Genomic DNA, 8,238 nt, shown 5'->3' with positions numbered 1-8,238 from the left:
CAGGCCTCCCTGTCCATCACCAACTCCCAGAGTTCACTCAGACTCACGTCCATCGAGTCAGTGATGCCATCCAGCCATCTCATCCTCTGTGGTCCCCTTCTCCTCCTGCCCCCAATCCCTCCCAGCATCAGAGTCTTTTCCAATGAGTCAACTCTTCGCATCAGGTGGCCAAAGTACTGGAGTTTCAGCTTTAGCATCAGTCCTTCCGAAGAACACCTAGGACCGATCTCCTTTAGAATGGACTGATTGGATCTCCTTGCAGTCCAAGGACTCTCAAGAGTCTTCTCCAACACCACAGTTCAAAAGCATCAATTCTTCAGTGCTCAGCTTTCTTCACAGTCCAACTCTCACATCCATACATGACCACTGGAAAAACCATAGCCTTGACTAGATGGACCTTAGTCAGCAAAGTAATGTCTCTGTTTTTGAATATGCTATCTAGGTTGGTCATAACTTTCCTTCCAAGGACTAAGCGTCTTTTAATTTCATGGCTGCAATCACCATCTGCAGTGATTTTGGAGCCCAGAAAAATAAAATCTGACACTGTTTCCACTGTTTCCTTATCTATTTCCCATGAAGTGATAGGACCAGACACCATGATCTTTGTTTTCTGAATGTTGAGCTTTAAGCCAACTTTTTCACTCTCCTCTTTCACTTTCAAGAAGCTTTTTAGTTCCTCTTCACTTTCTGCCATAAAGGTGGTGTCATCTGCATATCTGAGGTTATTGATATTTCTCCTGGCAACCTTGATTCCAGCTTATGCTTCTTCCAGCCCAGTGTTTCTCATGATGTACTCTGCATAAAATTTAAATAAGCAGGGTGACAATATAAAGCCTCGACGTACTCCTCATAACATGACATTTTGTGGGCTGAGATGAACTGTATCTGGGGTTCAGGACCTTGACTGAGATCCATTTGCCAATTCAATCCTTATAAGCCACTCTCACTCAGCTGTTCAGAAGGCGTGTTTACTAAAAAGATATTACAAGGAAAGAAGGAGAGGGTAGGAGAGACGGAGGAAGAAAGGGGGAAGAGAAAGAAAAAGGAGGATTTTTATGTCAATCATAATTCATCATAAATTTGAATTCTTTGAAGTGCACATAAATAAGGTCATTTCATGGCTTTTTATGCTAAATTTGCCGACCATCCTGAAGATTGGTGGGGAGACCACATGGACAGGGAGGTGCTGGAGCTGATTGTTAAATTTGGGGGAATGTTGCAAGCCAGTTGTTAAATACAGCCTTATTAAAAATTAAATAGTACCTGTACAACAGTAGCTTAATGCCACTTGGTGAAAATGGTACATTTTATGTTAGGTATATTTTGCATATTAAAAATCTTAATTAAGGAAAAAATGTGAACTTAAATGTGTGCACGTGCTAAGTCACTTCAGTCATGTCTTACTCTGTGTGACCCCATGGATTGTAGCCCACTGGGCTCTCTGTCCATGAGATTCTCCAGGCAAGAATACTGGAGTGGGTTGCCATGCCCTCCTCCAGGAGATCTTCCCGACCCAGGGATCAAACCCGCGTCTCTTAAGTCTCCTGCATTGGCAGGCGGGTTCTTTACCACTAGTGCCAACGGGCAAGCCCTACAATTAAACAAATCATATTAAAAATGAGGGATGCTCATGCCTGCCTACTTACTCCATCATATTCCTCTACTTTCTATGCTTTCGAGGTTGCTGCGCTGCTTACTGTACCTGCGTGGTGGGAGGCTGCATGTGGCACATACTGCACATTGCTTCCCAACTCACGTCCAGCGACTTCCTGTTGGTGGCTGTATTACCCGCTTAGGCTGCCAGGGCAAAATGCCACAGACAGGGTGGCTAAAAACGAGACATTGATTTCCACAGTTCTGGAGGGTGGGAAGCCCAAGACTCTGGTGCTCACAAGGCAGGTCTCACCCTGAGGCCTCTTCCCCTTGGTGTGTAGGCGGCCGCCTTCTTGCCATGTGTTCACATGGCCTCTGAGTGTAGGGGCTGCTCTGGGCTCACTTCTGACGAGGACACTTGATCCTGTTGGGCCAGGGCCCCCTCCTCATGACCTTATTCAACCTCCAGTATTTCTTTAGGGCCCTCCTTTCCAAATACACACGGAGGGGTTAGGGGTTCAACATATGAATTTGGGGTCGGGGGGACACAGTCAGTCCACACAATAGTTAACTTGACTCTGTGGGAGTATTTACACATGGAAACTGTAAAAGCCTACAAATCAGGACACCCTTTCTGAAAACTGGCGAACACGCACCAGCACGCTGCTCTGAGGGGAAGTGCAGACAACAATCCCCTGGTCCCACTCTTGTGATTGCCCTTCACTTCTCCCAGCCCGGAAGCTCAGCAAGGTCAGGGGTCAGCCTTTACTCCCCAGTTCTTCGCCCTCTGTTCTCATCTCCTGGAAGCCCAAGCAGCGTCTGTCAGGTGGATCAGGAGCTGAAACGCATGCTAGTGACGTGAGGAAACCTAGTCGCACGCAGCTGAGCCTTGTGAGTGCGGCAGAGGCAGGGACTGCAGATGCAGGCTCTGGAGCCCACTGCGGGGCAGAGGACTTCCCTCCTCTGAGCTTCTGGTTTCTCGTCTGCAAAGTGGGGGTAGTAACAGGACCTCCCTTGGCGGGGCCAGTGAGGACAGGATAACACAGAGGGCTCTGCACACGGCCTGGATAGCTACATGGATCGTCACACCGATACCCGTCCTTTAAAGATCTCTCCTTCTTTCCATAAACTTCAGGTCAGCACCAACTACCCCGCACCCTGTGCTGGGTGACAAGGACCCAAAGCCCCCTGAGCCACTGTCCCATTAGATCCTCAGGCATCTCCGTGTGTAGCAGGAAGACAGTACAGAAAAGGGAAGCGCTGGTTGTTAATGTGGCCAGAGGGCTGCTGATCTTTGTCACTGCATGGGGAAGTGGTCGGGAGCATGGGCTCTGGGTTCAGAACCAACGCCACCACCGACATTCACATACAGTGTGACTTTGGTTGAATCTCATAGTCTCACCTGGGGCCCAAGTTTCGTCCCGCACAAAATGAGGATCAAAATAGACCCTGCCTACCTCCTGGGGTTGGTGGGAGAGTTAAGAGAAGTTGTTCATTTCGATGAACTCTAATTCTTAAATATTTTCTTTTATGGATCATACTTTTGGCACTGAATATAAGAAATCTGTGCCTAACCCAAGGTCACAAAGATTTTCTCCTGGTATTTTTTCTTCAGTTGTATAATTTTAGGACTTACATTGATATTATTAAAATACTAATATAAAATATTTTTATATTAAAAAAAAACTGGATCTGTTTTAATCAGGTATGCTAAGACAAGCACACAAATAACTGTTATGAAGGAAGCAGTTTATATTCGCAACTCCTTAAAAATGAGATGCCCATCACTCGATGCGTGGAAGCACCAGGATCAGTCAGGAAGCAGAGAGAGGAAGGGGGAATCATGGGCAGGAGGCCTTGCTGTAGGCTCTTTGAGAAAGACAGGCAAGGGAGAGCAGGGAGATTTAGGATTGGCTGGTTTGAACAACATCTGCAGGCTCTGGGGATTAGGGGCTCTCACTGGTAACCTGGTACCTGGCCCTGGAGTGAATAAGGCAGAAGAATATGGGCCTCACGGAGCATAAGAGCCAAATGGAGGAAATGGTGGGGAGCATGGGCTCTGGACTGGTTGGTTTGTATTTGACAGGTGAGCTCCTGGGCACATCCATTGCTCTTCTAAGAACTGGCAGCCCTGGCAGGGACAGTCTCTCCCTGGTCACTGAGGCCCCAGATGTCAGAGCATCAGGAACACAGTGAATAAGAAAACACAGTCAATGTGAGTACAAGGCACCCAGCACACAGTAAGTGGGAGATGCCATTCCTGCCTGTTTCAACATTAACTTTGTGGGGCCTGGGTCTCCCTCTGCTTGTTTCACGCTGTGGGTCTTCCCTTCCCAGCTGGACTCTAGGTCCTGGAGGGTTCACTGCATGCCTGCACCCAACCAAGGCAGGGCAAGCCTTCTCTGGGCCCCTTCCCCAGGGAAAACAAGAGGAAATAAAGGGTGCTGATGTCAGCAGAGGCCCGGCCGAGAGAGTACAAGAACCCCTCATCATCTTTCTGTGCCTAGTGTGTCCTGCCTCGCCTCAGGGGTCACGCTCACATCCCTCCTGCCTTTGTTTCCCCACACCCTGAGAAGTGGCCAGCTGAATGGAATACAATGAATGACCCCCTCTAGTCTGGGCTGTGGGAGGAAGGGGAAGTAAGGGAGGTTAACTGGGGTGGTTGGTGAAGGAGGGGCAATCTGGGTAAGAGCCAAGTTCACAAAGCAGACAGCCCTGAGTGTGGCCCAAGTCCAGTCCTGGAGGGAATGAGAGCCTGTGAGGTGACCCCTCTGAGCCTCAGTCTGTTCCTCTGTCAGATGGGAATCAAATGCCTTTATCTCACAGTATTACTGTGAAAAGTGAAGGTAATACACAAGGCAAGCTCCCAGTGTCTTGCCCCAGAGCAGTGGTTCTCAGTGGTTCACAGCAGGTCAGGCTGTGGCCTGAAAATTGGCGTTTCCCACCAGGTTGATGCTGCTGGTCAACACTGTGATAGCTGTGAGGGGTATGTCTAAGTCATACGGTAGATGTTTCTTCAACTTTTCAAGGCAGGGTCAAAGCAGCCAGACCATTTCACATTCCCACCAGCTGTGTACGAATGTGCTGGTTGCTCCATGTCCTTGCCAACAGTCACTATGCTCGGTCTCTTAATGTTAGCCATTTAATAGATGGATGTTGATGTCTCACTGTGGTTTTCACTTGCACTTCCCTAGTGACAAATGATGTTATACATCCTCTCATTTGCCTATTTGTTACCTACATATATTCTTTAATGAAGTATCTATTCACATCCTTAGCTTATGTTTTTAATTGGAATTTCGTTTTCCTGTTAAATTTTGAGAGTTCATTGTACATTCTGTATACAAGTCCATTGTCATTTAGATGACCTGAAAGTATTTCTTGTCTGTATCTTGTCCTTCATTTCCTTGATAGTATCTTTCAAAGAAAAGAAGTTAATTTTTATGAACTCCAATTTTTAAATATCTTCTTTTATGTTTCATGCTTTTGGTGTTGAATCTAAGAAATCTTTGCCTAATCCAAGATCACAAAGCTTTTCTGTTTTTCCTTGAGTTATATAATTTTAGGACTCATTTAGGCCTATGATTCATTGAGTTCATTTTTTTATATAGTGCAAGGTATGGATTAAAGGGTTTTTAAAATATATTAATAAAAGTCAAATTGTTCCAGTACCATTTGTTTAAAAGACTAACTTTTCTTCACTGAATTGCCATTTCATCTTTGTTGAAAATTAATTGACTATAAATTGCTAGTCTCTTTCTTTCCTCTCTGGTCTGTTCCGTGGATTTATTTGTCTTCCTTGATGTGAAAATGACTTGATTATAATAACTTTATAAGAAGTCTGAAAGTCAGGGTAAATCCGCCAACATTTTTCAATTGCAGAGTTTTTTGTAGCTTTTTTAGGTACTTTGAATTTCGATAGGAATTTAAGAAATGACTTGTCAATTTCTACAAAAAAAAAATACCTACTGGGATTTTGATTGAAATTGTGTTAAATCTACTTATTATTGGGAGGAGAACTGACATCTTAATAGTACTGAGTCTTCACATGTAAGAAGTATCCACCTATTCATCTTTTTCAGCAATATTTTATAGTTTTCAGTGTTCAGATCTTGTACATTTTCTGTCATATTTATTCCTACATATTTTATACCACTGATATTATAGATGGCATTGTTCTTATTTCAGTTTCTAATTCTTTGTTGTTAATATATACAAATACATTTGATTCCTCTGTATTGATCTTGTATCTGCAACCTTGCTTAATTCACTAATGGCTCTGGTAGCTTTTTTGTGGATCCCACTGAAACTTCTACATAAACAACTAAGTCATCTGTGAATAAAGACAATTTTTTACTTCTTCCCTTCCAATCTGTGTTGTCTCCAATTATTGAACCTGCAGGACTTTAATTTACAGAGAGACTGAATGATGATTCACAGAGGTTAATGCTACTGAAAGAAGATTTTCATTATTTACATTTCCCAAAGAGGGTATTACCTATAAGGTTCACCACCCATTACAGGTGGGGAAGCACCATAGTCATTCAAGAGACAGAAGCAAGAATGAAGATAAAGAAAACACAGTCTTTATTATGCTTTCTGTGGGAAAAGCAATGCAGGAGAGGTAAACAGTTTGGGATCAGGTAGTTGGAATGATTCTGGTTGGCTTTGGGTTATAGGTGCCTGGTACCTGGCCATGAATTGATTTAAGGCAGGGGAAATACTAGGTTGGTGTATGAGAGTTAGAGAAAGGAGGTGGTTTAGAGTATGCGCTCTGGAGTGGTTAGTTTGTATAATGAAAAACACGCTCCCAGGAATCTGTATGGTATCTCTTAAGAATTAGCAGTAATTCCCTGGTTCATGAGGCCCCAGCTGTAACAGCATCAAAAACACAAAAAATAAAATACAGTTAGCAAAACTGACCTTGTAATAAATGTATGCCAAACAGAAAAATAGAAAATCTAAAATAATACGGTTAGAACAACTTTGTTCCTTACTTTATCGCATGAACTAGAAACTTCCAGCACAATGAATGGAGGTAGTGAGAACAGATGCCTTTGCCTACTCCCTAACCTTGCAGGGAAACAGGAGGTGCCATGGAGGGGGAAGGGGTGAGGCAGTGATGCACGTGGTCAGTGGGGAAAGGAGGACGGAATCTTGGGAGAAAGTGAGCAAGACCTGAGGCAGTGGGTCTCACACTGTGGTCCATGGCTCATAGCCTTCACCTGGCCCTGCTGCGGATCCCACAGCTTCTGGCCTCTCCCTCAGGGCCACCTGCTGGGCTAAAGGGTTGCATGTAGGTCCTGCTCATGTTTAAATCACACAGCTCCATGCCCATCTCCTCCCACAAGGCCCTTCTCCTCCTCCTCTGGGAGGAGAGCCACAGTGCCAGGCAGAATCCCAGGCCCTGGATTTCCTGTGAGGGGAAAGGAGGATGACCACGCTCCATCACCTAGCAGAAACCACACATCCCAAATCTTCAACTCATGGGGGCCCAACTGGGGTCTAAGAGCCCGAACATGATGCAAGATGTTCAACTTGCATCTAGGGAGACTTTATGCGGAAGCAACAGGGCCTGAGGGCACCTGATAGTCCGTGCCCTGCAAAGTTACCCAGAGCCTCTTTTGTAAAAGTTCTGTGCTGTCGAACAGAGTAGGCAGCGGAGCCCCCTGGTAGGATGCAGCTGCCTCCTCTGAAAGCCAGGCAAGCAAGAGACATTCCAAGTCCCAAGCTAGCTGGGTGAGGCCAACATGGGACCCAGGGATCACCCCCACACAGGTACTCTCTGAAGGCACTGCCAAGAAGCCAGCAGGCCCCTGTCCTCCTCTGCACACACTTCCAACTGTTACAATTCAGCCCAAGTACCTTTCACAGTCCAAAGGACTCTATGATATGATTTTGTGCCTCAGTTTCCCCTGGGTGAGATGGAGACAAGGACACATCCACCACAGAATGTTGTAAAGCTGAAAAAGAAAAAGCAGATGTAGGGCCTGACTCGGATAAGAGGATTCCATGAAAATGCAGAACCTTTCTTCTCAGGCCTGGGAGGAGGGGCAAGAAAAGCAGACACAGAAGGAGGGCAGGGCCTGCTTGGCTGGCCATGGGAGAGCATGGGAGAAAACTATTAGGACTGGAGGAAAAACTAAACCGGAGAAAGGGAGTCGTTCTGCTCACTCCCACCTCTAGAACTGAGGCCCCTTCCTGTGACGAAATGTCCTTCCACCCCCACGGTCCATTCAGTAAGCCAATGCTGACTCAGCCTGGGGAGGCTCAGATAGCCTCATTCTCAGCCAGGCCTGGGAGTCACCAAGGGTCCTAGCCCCCAGTCTCTCAGCCCAACCACCACTAGTCAGTGTGGTGGCAGTCTCTCCCTCACAGATGATCCCAGGGACTGTCACCAGGATGACCCATGACTGCTCTGACTTTCCTCCCCTTTGTCCAGAAAGGCCCTGGGTGAGCAAGGGACTCACAGCTGCAGATAGATTCCCTAGGAGTGTTATTAATGACAGCCTCCTGGGAGTCACCTCCCAGAGCTCTGCATTCAGAGGGTGAGGCCCAGAGATTCTGAGGTGCGACCAGGAGGAAGCTTCCAGAGGGAGCAGACGGTTCTGTGTGCTCAGCAGAACTGGAGCTCAAGTGCTGGTC

Source organism: Oryx dammah, unplaced genomic scaffold (genome assembly GCF_014754425.2).
Source record: "Oryx dammah isolate SB20612 unplaced genomic scaffold, SCBI_Odam_1.1 HiC_scaffold_2, whole genome shotgun sequence".
In the NCBI taxonomy this organism is placed as follows: Eukaryota; Metazoa; Chordata; class Mammalia; order Artiodactyla; family Bovidae; genus Oryx; species Oryx dammah.
The sequence above is the reverse complement of the archived record's forward strand: the minus strand, read 5'-3'. Positions refer to the sequence as shown.